Genomic DNA, 21088 nt, shown 5'->3' on the forward strand with positions numbered 1-21088 from the left:
AAAATGGAAAATTGCAATAAGAGAGCCATTTGTAGGAGTAGTACTTCACAATCCTTTATTTGCTTTTTTATATTTATTTAATATTTACACGTTGCTGTAAAGTAGAGAGAGGATAAGTTACAGGTAGTAGAGACTGCAAGACAGAAAGACAATGCACTGACTTGAACCTTTATCCAGTGCCTGCCATACTGCTCATATGAAGTTTTCCTTTCTGGAAAATGGGCAACCATCACCCACACATTTATAAAACTTCACCTTTCTAAAGTGCAACAAAAAATTTCTGTGATCATCAAATGAGCAAAAATGAAAGTGAGCCTATGACAGCTATAAAGAATGGTAAGATCGTCTTTATCCACAAGAAGACAGAACTTCTGTTTTTAAAAAGAAAAGTTGTGTGTAGACAAAATGTTTCTGATTTCATAAAGGCTCCATAACAAAGAAATCTCTAGAAAAAAATTTAGAAATCATTTTAGAAATTTTTGAAACATTTTATTTTTAAAAAAAATGGATTTTTTTTTTCCTGCTGAAGACTGAAGCTCTGGTTTCTGTTTGTCAATAAAAAATGTCCTGGAAAAATTCTGACCAACAATACTGCAACACATAATGTCATCAAAAATCTTGTGAAGTTCTACTGTGGTTCCTAATAGTTGGTGTTTCTTCATTAGACTCAGTATCAGCAATTCCCTTGTGCTTTATAGCATATTTGAGTGGAGCAGCTCCATTATTAAACCTCAAAGATAAATAAAAAAACTTCATAACTGTTTTCTTTTGTCAGGATTTTGTTTCAGACTACAATACTTAAACTACTGATGTAAGAATGTTGACTTCTGATGTTTCTAGCTTCACAGATGTTACTAGTCCCCCCTATAGGTAGCAGACAAGACCCAGAAGAATCACATTATACATTAGCAAAAGAATCCTACAGAAATATCAACCCTGAGGTTTATGTAATGTGCAACAATGATCCCTGAATTTCTCAGATCTGATGACATGATGCAGCTTCAGTATTTTCCAATGAAAGGATCATTTAGAAAAATGTCAGACAAATGTAAAACTGATTCTAGTCATCGCCACTGCCAGAAAACCTCCTGTCAAACTGAAAAAGTGCCTGTTCCTCCTTGTGGCTCTACCTGAGAAACCGATCGTTAGCTTTTCTCTGTCTCAAGCACTAACTGATAAGCAGACGGAAATGAAGTTGCCTTACATCGGAGGCTTTGTTGCGGTTACTTTTCAGGGCATTGTGTTTTACCACGCCACTTTCATGGATGAATAGTGGCAGGGCTGTTTGTCAGCCCAAGCATTGCGAGGTGCTTCGGCACGGTGGCTCGCACTGTGCCAAGCCGGGCTCGGACTTTGCAGGGCTTGGCTCTCCAGTTACTGCTGGAAACCCTCTGTTATGCCCCATTCTGTAGGCTGGCCACAAGCAACAAGCAGTCTCTGTAAAGTTAAAGCAGGGGTCATCTCTAATTGAAATGAATCAATGTGCAGGTCAGATTTGAAGGATCTTTAATGTGAGAGAGCATGAAATAGCAAGCCTTAAGCAATTGTTGGGATACATGTAATTTCAAAAGGCAAACACACAAAGGGAGATGTGAGTTGGCCACTGTGCGGAAGGCCAAGCCACAGTCTGAGGCTGATACACATTGCCCTCTTTCATTTCAGCAATGGCCCTACCCATGCCTTATTCTGCCAAAATGCATCTTCCATTTTTCTGTTTTGGCTACTAGTGTTTAAGGCTCAGTTCTACTGAACTCTCCAGTTCAGTGCTAGTTAAATTAATCAAAATATTTAGATGAAAAACTGCATCCCAAAACAAGCTTTTTCATTCTGTACTCATTTATGAATGTTCAAAACTAAATTTGTCTAGACTGAGTAAATTAGAATTTCACCTTGAAAGTGAGTTTGTTTGTGATTTATTTGTTGGAAGAGGCAATGCCACCTGTCTTATTTTCACTGGCCATTCAAGATTTTTAATCTGCCGCGTACTGTCACATGCAATCATTTCAAGTGCTGAGGCAGGGTCATTACTTGCAGCTCTTGAGAGGAATTATTTAATAAAATATTCCCATCATTTATTTGTTTTTGCTGTGCCATTGGAGGAAAAAACTTGGGTTTGTATTCCAGTTTTCTACATTTCTTAACTATGTTAGCAGCAGAACAAATGATGAAACAGATTCTCCAGAAATCTCTCTACTATAGTCTTTTTAACAAAAGGATTTTTAAAATAGAGGTGAATGTCACTGTGCATCTAGCAGAGGCTGAGATAGTAGTTGCATTGCTTAAATGTGCTCTTTAGAGTTTTAATTCACCAGGAAAACCCTCTCAGAGAAATTAAATAGTACTCATGGGAAAGGATCCTTCTTTCAGCAAGTTTTCTTGGGACTTTCAGGGCCATTAACAGGCCTAATACACTGCATTACCTTTCCAGTCACTTCTTTTCCCTTTGTTGTGATACCTACTTAAAATATCAAAGCTGCGAGAAGTTCAATGAGATATTGAAAACTGAGTAACACTGGTTTTATATGACAATCTCAAATCCCTCCCTCTGTCTTTTTTATTTTTTATTTTTAAAGAATTCTTTGCCAGTATCACTAGATGAAAAAGAAATAAAAAGTCTATGGGTGGGACATGAAGAACTGACAAGGTACAGCCAGATCAAAAAGAAGCTTCCATTAATAAATCAAAGAGGCTAAACAAAGGGCAGAAGAAAAAACCCAAAAAAGTATTTTGAATCCTGTAACCTAGATGTAAGCTGTCCTAATTCAGCATTATTTAGAACTCACAAGATTAATTCCTAGCCATTCTAGCCTGAAGAAGAGGGAGGGGGACAAGCAGTATTCCTCTGGTGGTATCAGGAAGAATGGCAAGGTTAGGAATCAGTCAACAGAATTAACATATTTTTCCTAGAGGTAAAGAGATAGATAAAATGTTAGTTCTTGATGTTTCTGATTAAACATTAATATTTGTGGTTTGTTTTAGTATGCACAACTGTTGGTTTAACAAAGCTAAATAAAGAAATAGGGAAAAAAGGATGTTCAGATGAGTTCTCTAGCTCTGAAAGTAAACCTAGATAATCTGTTGACTATCACTGGACAGAAATAAATCTTTAGATATGAGCTAAAGGTGACAGGCCTATCACATGTAATTTAACCTGGAGTCAGCTCTACATTTTTAGAATTAACTTCCCATCAGATATTTTCCTAACTGTGCTGATGATCAGTATGAGATGCAACTGGTAAAGCTGCCAGAACTTCAAAGTGCAGAGGCAGCTATTAAAACAAAATCAGGAAGAATGTTTGGAAGAACACTTTATAAGGCTATGATAATACCCAGCAGATATTCAACGCTATGTGTAGGTTTATGATCCCACCAGTCCATTAGCTCTCACAGTCCTGGGCCAACAAGTTCTTTGTTCAGGTTTACAAAATGTTCTGAGTTCATACCAAATCCTGACTTCATGTTCTGGATGTCCCACATTGAATCAGACTTTATCCTGAGGTTTTCTGTATCCAACAGAAGTCTGATGGGCTCAGGACACAAAATCCAGAGATCCAACACAAGATTGCATGATAATATGCAGAAAACTGCCAAGTGTCGAAATAGATTTGCATAAGTAAAAATATATGAAAATCCTGCATGACTTGTGGTGTATAAATATGAACTGACTATTTAAGAGCATATCAAATAAAAGAATTAGCATATTTCCACCTTGAATACATCTCTGGTAGAATTATAGAAATGTGTTTCCTTACAGTTAGATTTTTATAGGAAAAAAAAAAAAAAGAAAAGCAAATCTGCTCCTTCCATTGATACATTCTGAGCAGCAAATTTTGGTAATGAATGTTTGAGGCTTCTGAGATGCATTGTTGTTTGTATTCAGTTATTTAACCCTGAGAATTCTCCTCAAAGACAAGCTGAGATTCAATCTATTAATCCCATTTAATGAAAACACAGAAGTAAAGATTTGGTAATCCAGATCCAAGCATCTCAGGTCTAACTTCTAGAAGATAACATTAAAGTGACTGGTTGCTGTGAACAGAGGTCTGCACCTGCTAGTTTTATCTCCAAAGATACAGGTATAAGCCTTTTCAAATGCCTTTTGCTTTACTTTTACATCCCATAATCTGATTGATGTCAATTTGAAATTGAAGGCAAATCTTCTCTTTCTCATCAGTAATCTGCTACATTTTTTTAAGATAAATAGTGTTTTGAACATGCTTATCAAATCAGACATCCAGTATGATTCTTTAACAACGAAACCAAATTTTTTAACCTGACACTTTAAGGTAGACTTGATAACCCCTAATCCTCAACTGCTCCATAATCTTTTCTTGTTTTGTAAATTGCCTTTAAGAAAGTAGCCTAGACATGTCTTTGATGTGGGTTTGTCCTTTATTTACTTCAGCTTCTGAAAACCTTTGATAAATTAATCTCACCAATAGAATAGCAATGTGTAATTCATACTTTGATGCCTGCTACTGAAGGAACTGCTATTCACCACTGCTGCTCAGTGGATTAGAGGTTCAGGAGAAAATACACAGAAGGCATCCCCATTAAAATGGTTTCATATACCCAGATGAGGAAGTCTTTTTGTGTGTTTGAGAAGCAAACCATTTCTTCTATAATAACTTCCATATCTTACATGGGGCTGTTTCCTACAGTTCTGCATCAGTGCATGTGTGATCCACTATGACTTAGCTTTCAGAAACAGGGGTTCCTGTGAGATTTTTTTATATAAATGTGTAAATACAAAAAAATAAAAATAAAAAAATAGGCATTTATATAAATAAATACAGGCATGTGCATGCATGCATATACATGCTCCACTAGAATTCAGTGGAACTGTTGCTGGACGTCTTTCCACAGTATTCCAAGATGACCTGCTGTACAGCTATTTACACTCTGTGAACTGACACACTTCAGATTAATCTGGTATTTAGCACTGCAAAAAGCAAATTTGATTCACATGACATATGGCACACAGGCAAATTTTAATGTGTGGGACCAGATGTACTTGCCCAAATCAGAAGCTGTCAAATCTCCAGTACCCTATGGGCTGTATTTATTTGAGTGATATCAGCACTGCCCAAGTAAATTGCCACTATGAAAAGATAGTGTATATATGCACACAGTAAGTGTACCCTGCCAAATCATCTCTGCTTTTATTAGCCCCACATCCTGGACTAGTGCATCTCAAACATGATGTTGATGATTCCAGGCTATACTTTTGCTTGCAGCATGTGTGAGACCAAAAACGACAGAAGAATCAGGGTTTTTAGCAATTTGTACAAATGAATCCTTAGTCATGCTTGAAACTGAAATTATTGGTGGAAAACACAAATGCACTGCTGCACTGTTGTTGTCATCAGTTTCCATAAAGTGATATGCCGAAAAGCCTTTTCGTAATTTGGGTTTGTTATTAATTCTAATATAATGGTTTAAAATTATCTTTTAAGTGCTTAGGGTTCGGTGGTAGAATGAGCAACATTCCAAAAATGTTTGACACTAAAATTGGACATAAACAACATTATAATTAGGCAAAGTCTATTTTGGGAATGTCAGAAAGAATGTCAAGAGTTTGTTGGGCCAGTGCCCAATATCATTATTTGGTATAATGACTCTATTCATCCCATTTAAATCCAAGATCACAACATTTTTCTTCAATGTAGGGCAAAAGACAGGAGACTCTTTCTCACTCTTCTCCCCACATTTTGTAATGACCTTCCTTGTTAAGATACACCCTATCTTTCCCTTTATTTGTGTTCTGATCTCATCTCCTTATTCACATAGAGAAAAGTTGTAAACCTTTCCAAAAATTGCAGAAACAATTATGAATGTGAAAATCTAGACCTAAAGACACTGATGTCTGCTTACTGTTGGAGAAGAAAAGAGCAGAACAGAGAAGAAAAAAGACAAGAAGCTGGAAGAAAAATGAAAAGAAAAAAGAAAGACACTATTTGTCTTGCTTAATTAGTAAAAATGTTGGTCATATCAGACAGTGTATTTAAGCTGATTTACATTTACATTTGCATTTGCATTGTAATAAATGGCAACTAAATGAATTAAAACATTTTTAGATTCTTCCCCCTGTGATGGATGACTTCAGAGATTGTCTTGTAGAATTCAGATTTAACACCTCAGATCATCAAACCTTTTAATCCAGAGTCACCCGTCTTTAGGAAGAATTTTTTTTTTTTACCATGAGGATGTTCAAATATTGGTCCAGATTGCTTAGAAATGTTTTGGAATCTGTACTCTTGGAGATATTCAAAACTATCATACCTGAGCAACTTGGTCTAACAGGACCTGCTTCAACCAGGTGTTGGGCTGCATGACCGGTGAAGTGGCCTTACAACCCGAATTATTCTAAGATTCTGTACTGCTTATGTATAAGATGAATAAATAGACATAGTACATCTCCCTCACATGGCTGTGAAACATGGAAAGAATATGATGTGTTCTTCTCTGTAACTCTTTGCTTGAATCTTTTCTGTAAAATTAAGCTTTGATATTAGATTGTAGACTGATTAGCTTGGTTTTTGGATGTATGGCTATTGTCTGATGGCTCAGACGTTAGAAGTTAATACCTCCAAATGCCGCCTCTTCTTCCTTTTTGCCTTATTCCTTTTCCATATTTTTACTGACTAATTAGGTATTCAAGGTCAGCAGGGTTTTTTTTTTTTTTATCATTTATATAGATTTAATTGCACGGTGAATTGAATAGTTTAGTCACAAGTACACTTTTTTTTTTTTTTCATGTAAAATAAGGAAACAATAAAAGTTTACAATAGGGAGAACTTCTCAAGAACAGGTCCAGCTGATAAGTGAATGTGTTGGACAACTCCCAGCCACCACGATGACATTTCCGTGTCTACTAATTAACATGCCAAAGTCCAAGAGTCCAGGAAGATGATAGCACATGTAGATATATAGATTAGATTATACAGAGATATTAGGTCTGGCTAAGTGTTTTTAGCAAAGAAAAGGATAGTCCAGTATGTTTGCATATATAAAAGACTAATAAATGACAACCAATTTATCAACTAAAGTTGACATCAGTAGAAAAAAAAATCCCCAAATAAAACATTTGGAAGTATACTCTATTTTCTTTCTTTCTTCCTTCCTTCCTTCCTTCCTTCCTTCCTTCCTTCCTTCCTTCCTCCCTCCTTCCTTCCTTCTTTCTTTCTTTCTTTCCTTCTTTCCTTCTTTCCTTCTTTCTTTTTCTTTCTTTCTTTCTCTCTCTCTATCTTTCTCTTTCTCTCTTTCTCTTTCTCTTTCTCTTTCTCTTTCTCTCCCTTTCTCTTTCTCTTTCTCTCCCTCTCCCTTTCTCTTTCTCTTTCTCTTTCTCTTTCTCTTTCTCTTTCTCTTTCCTCTTCTCTCTTCTCTTTTCTCTTCTCTCTTCTTTCTCTTTCTTTCTTCCCTTCCTTCCTTCCTTCCTTCCTTCCTTCCTTCCTTCCTTCCTCTTCCTTTCTTCTTTCTTTCTTTCTTTCTTTTCTTCTTTTTCTTTTTTTCTTTCTTTCTTTCTTTTCTTTCTTCTTTCTTTTTCTTCTTTCTTTTTTTTTCTTTTCTTTTCCTTTCTTTTTCTTCTTTCTTTTCTTTTCTTCTTTCTTCTTTCCTTTCTTTCTTTCTTCTTTCTCTTTCTTCTTTCTTTCTTTCTTTCTTTCTTCTTTTCCTTCTTTTCTTCTTTCTTTCTTTTCCTTCTTTTCTTTTCTTTTTCTTCCTTCTTCTTTCTCTTCTCCTTCTTTTCCTTTTCTTTCCTTCCTTCCTTTCTTTCCTTCCTTCCTTCTTCCTTTCTTTCTTTCTTTCCCTCTTTCTTTCTTTCTTTCTTTCTTTCTTTCTTTCTTTCTTTCTTTCTTTCTTTCTTTCTTTCTTTCTCTTTCCTTCCTCCTTCCTTTCCTCCTTCCTTCCTTCTTTCCTTCTTTCCTTCTTTCCTTCTTTCCTTCTTTTCCTTCTTTTCCTTCTTTTCCTTCTTTTCTTTCTTTTTCTTTCTTTATTTTCCCTAGAAAAAAAGAAGAAATGCTTAGATCAAGGGCTAAATTCTGCCATCATTTATGATGACAAAACCAAAGTTAATTCATCCAGTTCTGACTTGAGCCATAGGCTGTACTCATGATAAACTCAGTGCAAAATGAGGCAGCTAATACATTCTTGTGCTGTTTGTGGACTCTTGTTTGTGGACTCTTATATCAAGTTTACATGTCGCAGTGAAGGCACCTACTTCAGAGTTATCTCTTTATAAGAGTTTATTCTCTTTAGAAGTACTGGAGAGAAATAAGCAGAGTTTGTGACGAAATTTAATTCTGAAGTTGGTAATTTAAGTTGTAGGTAGGAGGAATGCTTGCTTTCCTTAAGTCCTTTAAAAAAAATGGATTCATATGTACAAGTAAATATTGTAGACATCTGAAGCAAGGTGAAATGAAACTTGCCTTCTGCCTGTGAATCAATGCTTTTCTGCAGAGCAGTTTTGGAAATAGAAGATCTTTCATGCCTTCAGGGCACCCTGGCTAGGTCTGTGTTTCTGGGTATGAACCTCTGCTCCTGGTTGCAATCCTATGCTGTGTCTTTGCTCCCAGGCAGGGTGAGATCGGGATGTGAACTCACCTGTTCTTCCTAGTCCCACTCTACTTTCATGTAAAGGAACCCTAAAGAAGCTGGGCACACAAAGTATGCGGTATGCTCTGAACAAGGAGAAGGCCAAGATCTTGTGGCACGTGCCATCAGGTGCAACCTCAAGCTAGAAAGAACATTTTTATGAGGCAGCTATTGGGCTGTAAACACTCCCATCCTCTGGGCAGCACAGAGGATAGTCTTGATAACTTCTTCTTTATGCTCTTTGAAAGCCAGATAAACCCGCTAACTTCAGATGATCCTTTCTGGTATATCAGCTCAATCAATACGCCTACTGACACAGATGGAGTATTTCAGTCTTGCACCAAAGTAAGCTGAGGGGATTTTTTTCCCTGGGCTGCTCCACTATAGGGCTGTCAGAGGAATTGCTATTTGAAGCAACAGCACAAGTTGTGAATTTCCTGGTCTGCAGACACAGACAAATGAGATGGGACAACATTCTCTGAGCAAAGAGCCCTTCGTGAAAGGGAATTGGAGAAGTGGAAAGTCTGTGCTCCATTACATTAACGTGATAAATAATTTATGCGCCTTGAATCAAATTTGCTGTATGATTTAAGGGCATCATCACTGTATGCAGTGTTGTCATTCCTTGTTAGTTGTTATTTCCTTGTTATTAATTCTAATTCTTATTGCCTCTCAACTGTCTACATTCAGAAAGAGAAGTACTTGTTTTTTTTGTATTCTGTTGCTATGTAATGTGATATAAACAAGTTTGCAGTGTCTCCCTGTATGCATGCCACCAAAACTAGGCCAGAAATCCCTTCCGCTGCAGCTGCTAATCATTAAATCATGGACCTGTTCAAGAAGCCCTATATCGTTATGCCAAGCTGCATGAGAACCTATATGAAGGTATTCACATAACAACTAAGAAATCCCCTGGAATACAGAATATGTGCATCCTCTTCATATTTTGGGTAGAAAAGTGTTTCGGTTTTAATAGAACCACTATAAAATTATGATGAGGATTTACATATATGTATATTTGAATGTACTAAGAGAGAGGGAGAGAGCTGGTGTTATTTTAGTAGAGCTGGTCAGAAATTTTTAGTAGGAATGAGAATTGTAAAACAATTGGGGAAGGAATATAAATTCCACAGACCAAGGTTTCTGTAGACAAAGCAGACTATTGTTCTCAGAATGTATTTTATGTTGTATTTTTTAGAACAAATGGGGAAAAGATAATTGTGGACATCATGTTTTCAATTTCAGACAGTGTAATTTTAGGCGTACTATTTATATGGTTAAAGTTTGTACTTTACTCAGAACGTTTTTCCTGAGATATTAACTACAGTGACAAGCAAATCTGCTGATTTCAAATAAAAAAAAAATAGCCCAAATCTGCAATGATATCAGGCTCTGTGTTAATTAACAACTCTTCATAAGATTCAAAACTATTTAGTAAGATTTTAGAATGTTTTCACCAGGCCTCATTTCCTGAGTACAGAATTCAAATTTTCAAATTTTCAGTGCTTATTCAAACACATTTCACTTTCACTGGAGCAACAGAGAAATCAAGAGTGTTTTGTATCTCTTCTTAATACACAAAAGTCACAAATATTAAGTAGCTTTTTTTTTTTTTTTTTAAGGAACAACTTTTTAACAATAAGAAAAAAAAATAGAGAGAGAAGAAGAAATCCTACAGTATTTTATGGAAATAAAATGGACCTCCTGCCTGACAATAAGTATTCTAATATCTAGTATTCCTTGAATTTGTGAAAGTATGACACTCTTAAGAGAAGAGTATAAGTACTCTATCAGTAAAAACACAGTCTGCAGCTGATAAATAGCTGGATGCACATTTAACATACTGTCTGCTCAAGGGTGTGCTGGATTCTTTACATCGCAGTCCTGGAGCCCGGAGCAGGGGAGCTGGCCAGGCTGCAGTGGGCACTGGGACTGCAGCCCCTGCCAAGTGCAGGGCCCTGGCACGGGGCTGAGCTGCACAAGGATGCTCTGCTGCAGGGATAAAGGCTGTTGATGCTGGTGTCTACCATGAGACAACCGCAGTGGCAGGACTGTGCCTCTCCCCAGTGCAGGAACACCTGCATGGTGTTCACATGACACCTGTGAAGAGCAGATCTGGGGCTTCTGTAGAGTTCTCTGTTACAATTAGGACTCTCTCTCTCTCTCTTTTTTCTCTCTTTTTTTTTTTCACTTTCTTTCTTTCCTTTTTTTTTTTTTTCTTCTTGTCCCAGCTTTGTGGAGCTGTGATTTTTGGCAGATATATACCACTAATGTCTACCTCACATAAGTGTTGCAAGACTCAGTCAATTAATATATGCTGTTTTGGAGATAACTAGGAATTGCTCTATGACTGAATTTCAGTCTCTGTCATCATCTGTGGGATTTTTGCCACTGGCTTCAACAGGGAGAAGATTTTGTTGCACAAAAGAAACTTGAGAATGGGTTTTAATGAGAGTCAAAGTGTATAGAAAAAGTAAGACAACTCTGAGTGCCTTCTAACATGTAACAATATTGATATGCTATCACTGACCTCCCACTGCTGCAAGCAGAATGATTAAGCAAAGGCTGTTTATTTTCCTGTAGATCAAAGAGAGGCAACAAAAGACATCTCCCCAAAAGGTGGTTCACTGCAGAAGTCAGTGCTCTTGTTTCCCTATCTGATCAGCAGATTCCTTCAGCTTGCATTGATAAACCCGTCCACTGCTCAGTCAGCCTCAGCCATGTCATCAGTCTTGTCGGACAAGATGCCTGACTCTTCCCAGGCTGCATGGGAGAATAACAGTGTTGCTTTGGCATAGCTAAAATACAATAGATGGGAGCTGGAATATAAAGTGGGGAATTCCTCACATACCTTCCCATTTTCATGGACTATTGGCAGCGAAGAAGGAAAAAAAAAAAAGGAGCGCACTCCGGCATTCAGCCAGATATTTCATTCGTTTTCCTTTTAATTGCCTGAAGTCACTCTACATTGTGCTAGGGTCCCCCATCCCCGACCTCTCTTTTCTCCAGGTCCTTTCCTTTCCTCCCCCTTGCAGCCAGCCTCAGCCCCAGCACTGCGTCAAGGCCGGGTCCTGCCTCCCGCGCGGCCTCCCAGGAGAGCAGCACCTGGGCACCTGCCTTACAGGCTGCCTGCTCTCTGCTCTGACACAGCACAAGCAAAAAAATCCCTCTGGGTACCAAGTGCTTGCCTTACCAACACTCAGCCTTACTATGTGGCCTAGGACCGCATCATTTACTTGGGCAAACTGCCATAGCTAGTGGAAATCAACGTGACTACAACAACACACATCAGCTGGGGGTCTTTCCCTGGGTCTCTTCTTATATCCAGTATCTGAAATGTCATCTTTAAGGCTTTAACTACATTCCAAATCCCCACTGCAGTCTGCTTACTTAAATTCCCACTACAATGTCAGTGAGGAAAAACAGTCCCCTCTCCCAGCCCTGCACTTCTGGGCAGTGCTCTTGGGATGTGCCACACAGAGCTGTTCCACACCCCTTAGAAGCACTCTGTTTTGGGGAATACAGTGGGTCTTGCACCCCTGCACTGTCTGTCCCTGAAGAACCTTATTGAATATTTGAAAAATGCAAAGGCAGGAGGTGTGAGAAGTAGCACTTTTTTCTTCAAAGTACACTAAAGATTTTTTTTTCATATTGCTGTTGAACAGCAAAGCTCTCAAAGACCTTGCCTAGTATTTTTGAAAAGACTGGGTCTCTTTTGGTAATAATTTAATGAAAATGCATTTTAAAGAGCTTTAAGACAATCTTTACCTCCAAATCTTTATATAAAGAATCAGTTATGTTTGTATAACAGCCATTTCATGAAAGCGCATTAGAATTCATCTACTGTTCATTAGAGACTGGGTCTCTGAATATCTTACAGATTGAGATCTGTTTCCCAAACAGTAGTCAATACAAAATGTATACTAGCCAAACAGGCAATGTTGAAAGTATTCTTTTAATTATATATATAAAAACAAACAAACAAACAAAAAAAACAACAACAACAACAAAACAGTTTTAAGGGACGTTCTGTAGAATTCAGAAAGAAAGGAATCTACCAGGTTTTGCATTTGAAGGTGATGTTCTTGGCAGTAGGATTTACTGTGTTTTTAAAGTCTAACATCTGTATTCAATCTTTATTTACCCTAGCCATCAGTTACCAATTTTATGTCAGTGAATAACATTGTGATCTCTTCTGTTGGAAAGGTTGTAATAGAATGAAAGAAGAAGAGAAAATGAAGGGAATCTGCTGATGGATGCAGGGAAAAGAGTAAGAATGCTGTCTTATCAGAAAATAAAAGCAAAAAAGAAAAATGAAATACTGTCAAGCGAATTCATACTCTACAAAACTCCAAGGAAGATGCTTGCAAATCCACATTAGACAAAACATTATTTTTTTACATTATTATTCAGGTTCTTTCTGTGTCTAATGTCTCAGCTTCTTGGATGTCCCCAGAACACGGGCAGCCACCTTGCATGAAACAGAAGCCTAGTGCCAGTGGCTGTAAATTGTGCTTGGCTCTCAGGATGAACTCCAGCTCGTTCCTGAAGCACAAGGATGACTTGTTGACTCATATCTTAACATTATCATTATAAATGCTTTCTTAAATTAGGCCTATGAAGAGATGGATGAATATTACAGGCTGGGAAGTAGCAATAAGGAACAGATGTGCCTGTCTGCACCTGGTGAATAGGAGTAGAGATGGGCCAGACTGAGGCAATCTCTTATTTTGGAGCTGTGATTTCAAAGCTGTGTTAAGCATCAGCCTACGCGATGGATCCACGGCAGAGCAGGGAGCCCATGGCCGCATGGCAGGTGGGGAGAGCACTGCTGCATTGGGCAGCAATTTTTTTCCAGCCACACTTCCAATGAGATACAGCTGGGGAGATGCAGCAACATTTTATCTTGTGTGTTCCTGTTAGGCCACAGAGAGAAAAGCTTGCTTCGCTTCACACCATGCTGCAGTCTCACCTCCTCATAGCAGAATAGACACCAGCCACAAAGTGGGGCTAACACCGGGAAGGTTAAAAAGAACAATAAAAAATGTGGGATGTTCAGCTTTTCTATAAACAAGAGCTGTAAAAGGTGTGACAGAAAGAGGATGGAAGTGCTAGAACGAGGAGCTAGAGAGGGAGAAATTATGCAAACTTTCAAAAGCACTGCAGTGATGTAGTGTTCAGAGCTCTTAGTAAGGGTTAAGATTTGTGCACTGATTGCATCTCTGATTTACAAAGCACTTTTCACTCTGAGATCTACAAGTGCCTCACACACTTCAGCACCAAAGTCACTGCATTTGCCAGTAGAGCAAGCCAGCTCTGGAATGCCGTTAAAAGCAAAAGCTGCCTAATGTCTAACTTTTTAAACACAAATATCAAAGAGAAAGAAAAAAAAAAGGAGAGCTGGAAGGATGGGGAGGAGGGAGGGAAGAGTCAATTGCTTTTGCAGAAACTGCAGTTTCTTTCAAAAAACCTGTCATTGACATCTTTCCCCAGAAAACATTTTGTCATGCACATCAGTGTATGCCTTTAAGGAGATCAATCTAGAGAGGGAGTCAAACCAACAATCATCATGTGACAGATTTTCAGATGCTGTTCTCATCAATCACACTGATAATGAGGTGGCAAATTGCTGTCTTATAGCAAAACTAGAAAGACAACTACCCCAGTAGGTGTCAATGAATATGTCAAAGGATTGTCCCTAGGGGAGTCTGAGAAGGTTCTCAGAAACCTTTTTGTGAAGCCTGAATGCAGAATACTTTATTGATCACTAAAGAATTTGCACTGACATGCTATTTCCCCATGACATTTGAACCACCAATTTCCTAGCTCTTGGTGAGTACCTATTTGGTGAACACTCTCTGGGAGTTTTCTTTCACCTTTAGATATACTAAGAAATCTTGTTTTAATACTGTCTTAGGCTTTCATTTCCTAAAGAAGATCGAAAGAAAATTTTACAAGTTATAAGCAAGCAAAATGTCTGAAAATGTTTAATGACTGTGACCCAGCAATAATAATTCAGAATTAATTTATTTAGATTTAGATTATATTCTGAGCTATTTTCGAGCATTGAATATCATTTTATACTCTATCTTTTTAGTGAAGGAGTCCTGTTTATGGAGTAACCTGCTATTAATCTGAAGAGCTGGGTTATTAGTACACTGACTTTTGAAGAAAAAACGGTCCTTTTGTTCTCTATTTCCTAGGTCTTTTAGCATCTGAATTGGATCCCAGTATGCTCCTAAAGCTAGAGCTCATGCAGTGGTGAATTACCATCCCTCCAGGTTATATCCCTGGGATTTGGTGGTCGACAGGCTGCTGTTTACAGGGCATGGGCTTCTGCAAGCCTTGTTTTCCCATTATTCAAACAATAATGGTAAAACTTATTTCCTCCTTATTTTCTCCTCCTTTTTTTTTTTTTTTTTTTTTTTTTTAAATTCCCTCTGAGTGCAAACTGTATAGGCCAGCCTTTTCAGTTCTCAGGCAAATAATATTACAAAAGGTGTAATAGTGAAAATTTTGCACTTACTGCTTTGATTTCTCTTGGCTTAATTGTGAGCCCAATTTCACAAGTTTCCTTCAAAATTTGCATGGAAAAGTGTATCCAAACTACTTTTGAAATCATTCAAATAATCTTTACATTTAACATTGCTCAGTTTTGATATGAAAATGTAATGTCAACAGATAAAATTTGTTTAATTTTGTCTTGAAAAACGCTTGGATAAAAATCCTCAGTTGAAATCTGTTACAAAAAGAAAATATCCATCTGATTAATAATATTACGCAGAAAGATTTTATGTTGAGAAAAAACTATGTTTCAAGAATAAATATGTTAATGCAAACATTTCAGTTACATATTGACTTTATGTGATGCCTAGTATAATGGCTTCTAGTCTTGAGATTACTAATGCAGAATCATAATTGCAATTACATTTTTCTAATATTCATTTGGGCGTGAGTGATCGAGGTCAAGCATACTGGGGACGCACCCTTGCTGGTGTATACAACTGGAAGTGCATACTTGGTAAGTCACAGTGCAGATGGTAATTAAACACTGTTATTTGGTATACCTTTACATTGCAATTACATGCAAACTTTTGGCATAAAACCACACAGTTTTTACACATGCAGTTTTAACCTCTGCACGTGTGGGGTTGTTCCATCTTTGAGTATATTTAGGTATTCAAAAACATTTGTTTTTACATTCAGCTGTTGTCTTACCAAATTATGCACATACAAAGTTTATTCAAGAATAATAGACATAATTGCAAGCAATAACTGTGCAAAGGTAAAGAAGACCCAGGCCCAACAACTCTCCGTGTCCCACTTGTGTTCACTCACTGGCAAGTTCTGCCTAAATAGAATGTGGCATGAGCCTAATTTCATGTGCATCTTCTGTCAGAAGATGGTTGTGAAAGTCCAAGAAAAACAGTCTAAAAGATTGCTTTGCAGAATGTCAGAAGTGAGAGACTGGAACAATGTCTGGGATTGTTCCTTGGTCTGACCTTTGACATTCCATGAAACTATATACTGAAGCACAGCTCTACTTCAACACTGAGTAATATATTTCATAGGGTTTATGAGCCTTATCTAATTCCAGTTAAAGTTAATGGAAAAATTCCCACTGAACAATACTAATAGTAGGTGTAGTCTTGCTGGATTGCCAAGGCGCCAGCTGTGAAAGGACCGCTGTTGTGCTAGATGTTTGGTGGAGAAGTAGCAAGCTCAAGTCCCAAAGAATTTATGTTCTAAACAGGCAAGACAACCCCATGGGGAGGGAACAAAATATCCCAGGAACTGAATAGCATCCTATGATACCATGCATAATTGAGTCATATCAGTATTTAGTATCTTGGATCTTAATCTCCCAATTAATCCAATTGGCATCAGAGATTTGAACTAGAGAAAATAGAATTGCCTCTTAATTGAACAATTCTTTTGGTTTGAATCTGCATTGTATTTGGGGCTCCGTTCATATTCCTTCAGCTGGTTACCTATACATTTAGTATATGGATAATGTGGGACCCCAGGTAAGACAGCAAGTGTAATTTTTGAAGGCAAGCAGCCATGAGTGACTGAGTAAACACTGTAAGAATATCAGTGGCATGTACCTTGGTATATGGACTAACCCTTCATCTATTTACTAAACTTCCTGGACATCTGCTGCATTAATTGAGACAGGCCTGCCATGAGATTTAGGATTTTTATCTTTTCACAGGTGCCAAAGCAAAGCAGCAGGGAGGGAATGTGAAGCTCAGTGATACTACTGCCATCCCTAGTCAAACTGGCTGTCCTCCTCTCATGCTCCCCCATATGTGGCTGGCTTGGGTGGTGGTGCATATCAATCATACCAGCTTGTGGACAATTTAGACTCAGGAGGGCTGAGTGTGTTTTGCTGATTTTGCAAATTTTGCAAATACTTTCAGTGTTGGGTCTTTCTTTGGTTAATGTTTATATCATATGTGTTACAGCTTCTGTGCTGAGCAATGTCAGCACCCAGGAGAAGACCAGGCCCCTTAGCAATAAAATCTATATCCTTTTGGCTTGGTCGATGAGAGAGACATTATCAAGAGTTGTTTGAAAGACATGCTTGCAGACTGGTTGAAGGAGTCATTCTGGCTTTATCATTGCAAAAATTGTGATGTAAAAGGCAATTGGATGAAGCATGAGACTCCTTCAACCGTTCCTTTCCTTAAAGGCTTAGGGTGTGGAGGAGGAGGGCAAGGAGGCATTAAGGAGGCTGCTATTCTGAGCCTGCATTAAAGCCCCTTCAAATTCTCAGTCATGTTGTCCCAGTCCGAAGGTTTGTAAGGATTTTGATGCACTATAAGCAGTGAAAACCCGCAGCTGCTATTCACATCCTGAAATTAGTCTCTACCCAGAAGACTCTCTTGGAGGATTATGTGATCCTTTCTTGCCACCCACTCACTCTGTCATTTCCTAAACTCTGATGTTTTTTTACAGCATCTCTGGCAGTTAAAAGAACATATGTACATGTATATCCCCAGAGCTGACTGCAAACATGTTTTTAGAAGTACACAAGAAGACATCTATTTCATAGGTCAAACCAAAAGAATCTGGTTCTTTTATTGTTAAGGGACTCAAGGGAACACATGTACTGCTGTCGGCTTCTCTCCACACCCACTCTGTGCGATGACTACAGAATCATTTTAATCAAGAATGAAGACTGCATAATTCAAGCAACAGGGTCAAAAGTCCTACAGGAAAAGTGCATTGTTTTAACTTCAGTCAGTTTTTAAATCAACATTATTAAAGCTTGGCTAAATAATTAAGTAAGTAGATTAATATCACTTCTAATTTAATTTAAAGCTAAGCTAATTTAAGACAAACTAATAGCTGCTCTTTTTTACACTAAAATTAATATATTCCCACAAGAGTTTGCACTGATTTACCTAAATCAATTAAATTAATATCCTAGGTCAAACCAGTACAACTTTCACATGTAACTAAGACCTTAAAAAAGGATTTTAAAGATAAATATCTCAGTTAAATACTTAAGCTGCAGCCTGAATCCTATTGAAGTCAATGAGACATGAGCACATGCTGCCAGCAAGGCACACACTGAAGTGTCTTTCTGAATCAGTGGTTTCATTCTGCTCTCAGGAACAAACCTCCATTTCAGGGGGATCCATCTTTGGATCATGACGAGCTAACATTTTTGCTTCTTCCATGTTGGCAGATGGAGACTAATAACAGTTACCTTCACATTAAGTGGTCTGAGTCATTTGTACCAATGTAGCAACACCCAGCTGAGTGCAGGGCTCAGGACAGACTCTGAAAACACAGAGATATCTACATAAATATTCAGATAATTGTCATATGCTGAATCATCATGGCTGCTCTGCTATCTATCCCCGTGTATGCTAACCAGTGCAATGACATGAGCTGTTATTCTATTTTCCAGCAGGATAGATGGGTGATGTGTTGTAGTCATGGTCCTAGCTGATGTCGTGGTTTGCTCCAGATCCTCCTAGGACACAAAGTTGTCGTCCAATGTTGTTCATATTAATATGTTGTTCCTACTTATTTATTTAAATATTTATTTTCCCTACTCCTTAGACTCAGGAGAAGTGCACAGTATTTCACAGCTCAGCATCTTCTTTCTTGTGGTCCTTTCAATGTATGACTCTGAAGCTCATTTGTGTAATAACTGTTCTCTTCCACCGTCAGTCCTATGCTTGTGCTGCATCCTTATCTTTCTCAATGTTCATATGAATAATACTTAAAACAAGTGCAGTACCCCAGCTGCTTTCAGCAATTCCATTTGGATTTGCCCCTTTTACCCATGCCAGCAGGTCAGCTATTGCTAGGTGCTTGGGAATCCCTGTGCCAAAAGAGAGGGGCTCAGCTCTCCCACAAAGAACTCGCTGCAGTCCTCTAACTCAGACCGTCTACTTATTCAGTACCATCTGCATTCAAAGTAGTAGGAAATGATGCTTTAAACGTGGTGTATCTTTCATACAAACCACGTAGCTCATGTGTTGGAGTTAGGCCTTGGCAGTGCACAGATGAAAGCCCTGAGGATTAGACTACATCTTTTTTTTTTTTTTTTTTTTTTTTTTTTTCCCACTTTTAGGGAACAGCACTCCAAACGGCATCTGGGATTGTCAAAATGCAGATGAGTTCATAGTGCCTTCACACCTGGCACTCTTTACGCTGACTTGTGGAGTAAAGCCACTGCATGAAGGGGAGAAATATATCCCCTCGCTACTTGGATGCTCTGGTCTCTGATACAGGCAAACTCCTGGCAGGTAGCTCCACCTGACTCCCAAGTGGATGGGCTGTGTGTGGTGTGTGGAAAGGTCTAATGTACGGGTGCTGCCAAACCACGTTTAGTTAATTGGTTCACGTAATAGCTGCTCTTTGGGTGGGCAATTTAGTGGTGAGGGATGTGAAGATTTAACTCTCCTATCCTTCAGGCTGTTGTCCACATTTGCAAACCATGCTCAGACCTGACCATGCCTCCACACTGAAGACTGTGTCCAGCTGTGATTTCTGCTAGGACCTCTTACAACTTCTCTGGAGCTCTACCTGCCATGAGTGCCACCACGATGTTCTCTCTCTATTGTAGTCCTGTAATAATAATTGCATAAACAGTCACCCCTGGGGGGTGACATACAAATAAAGGAAAGGCAAGAAATCGAGATATTCTGTGAGAGGAGTCTATAGGACATATGTACAGCATAAGGACACAAGTCAGCACATGTCTAGGATGGGAGAACCTAGCAGATGATACATGGAGTGGGATGAAAAAGAGAAAGGCACCGAGCAAGGCTTTGAATGGAGAAGCGGACTGCATCCAACCTGCCCCATGCACAGCTAACAGGCAGGAAGTTGTATACAGATTGTGTTTTCCTCCTCTGCTCTATATTTATTAGCAGTCTCCAAATTCTCATCCCTTTACCCAGCTTTATCCAAGATTTCTTTGCAAGTCAAAGGGCACAGACCACCATTTTTGTTCTGTTATTCTTAAATCTCTTCTTTCCTGCTGCTTCTGTGCAAAAGCATTTGAAGATCTTCACTGTTTCCCCAGGTTAATACTTGACAGGTAGTGGACATCTCCTAATGTCTATCAGGCATGTAAGAAAAAAACCAGCTGTTCCTGCATGTTTAGCCACTGTATGATTTCCATATGTCTTGCTGGTGTTGCTGCTTGCCTGGACTCAGGTACATGTCAGATGGATTACTTTCTCCTGTGCAAAAACTGAACATGTGATTCAGCACATTTCTGTAAATATTTATTTAGATGTTGATACAGATCTAAATAATCTGTTCTCCAGCTCCTTTGGATCACTTTGAGTGTTCCTTGGCAGAAATATTTATGAATTTTAAGTAAATACTGAAAATTGCCTCAGGCTATGAAATCTGAATTGATAAATGTGAGTTCTTGCACCAAAAAGATGCTGCTAAGCTTTCTAGCTGGTGTAGAGAAAGGTCTAGCAACTCAGCCTAAATTATGGATCTCAACTATTAGCAAGATATAGCTTTTAAACAATTTACTGGCTGTCAATCAAATCATACATGCAATAAATTTTATATTCAAAAGCAAGACAGAACTTTGTGGAAAAAATAATGATGTGCAATTTATTCATCCAGCTCCAGATAACACTAATAACCCATTACTTTTCTTTGAGTTGGGTATATTTTGTACTCATGTAAAAGTTTTGTAGAAAACCTTGTAATTAATGAAATAAAACATTTAATGACTCAGTCAAAGGAGTGGAGCTATGACATAATCTGTAACACATATGTTTAAGTAACTCCTTGTGAGTGGAAAAATAAATTAATTTTGTATAATGAAAATGCCAACTGGAAGAGCAACTGCCAGGGAAATTGATAAGCTTATTCACTCTTTCTGGGGGGGGGAAAGAAAAAAAAAGCATGCTGAATCTGATTCTGGTCTCCTTTGCACTCGGCTTAAGTGAGAACATAATCAGGCCCACTCATTCTGCCTTTAAAAATGATTTCTTTCATTAGG

General features: G+C 38.2%; 1 long non-coding RNA gene across 1 annotated transcript; it reads left to right on the forward strand.

Annotated features, from left to right (window-relative positions):
• The first annotated feature begins 14284 nt into the window (after positions 1 to 14284).
• On the forward strand, positions 14285 to 20673 carry LOC121071538. The gene is made up of 3 exons (XR_005820679.1): positions 14285 to 14424; positions 17687 to 17882; positions 19187 to 20673. It is a non-coding gene; the product is annotated as an uncharacterized LOC121071538 (long non-coding RNA).
• Positions 20674 to 21088: the final 415 nt, after the last annotated feature.

Source organism: Cygnus olor, chromosome 5, assembly GCF_009769625.2.
Source record: "Cygnus olor isolate bCygOlo1 chromosome 5, bCygOlo1.pri.v2, whole genome shotgun sequence".
Lineage (NCBI taxonomy): Eukaryota > Metazoa > Chordata > Aves > Anseriformes > Anatidae > Cygnus > Cygnus olor.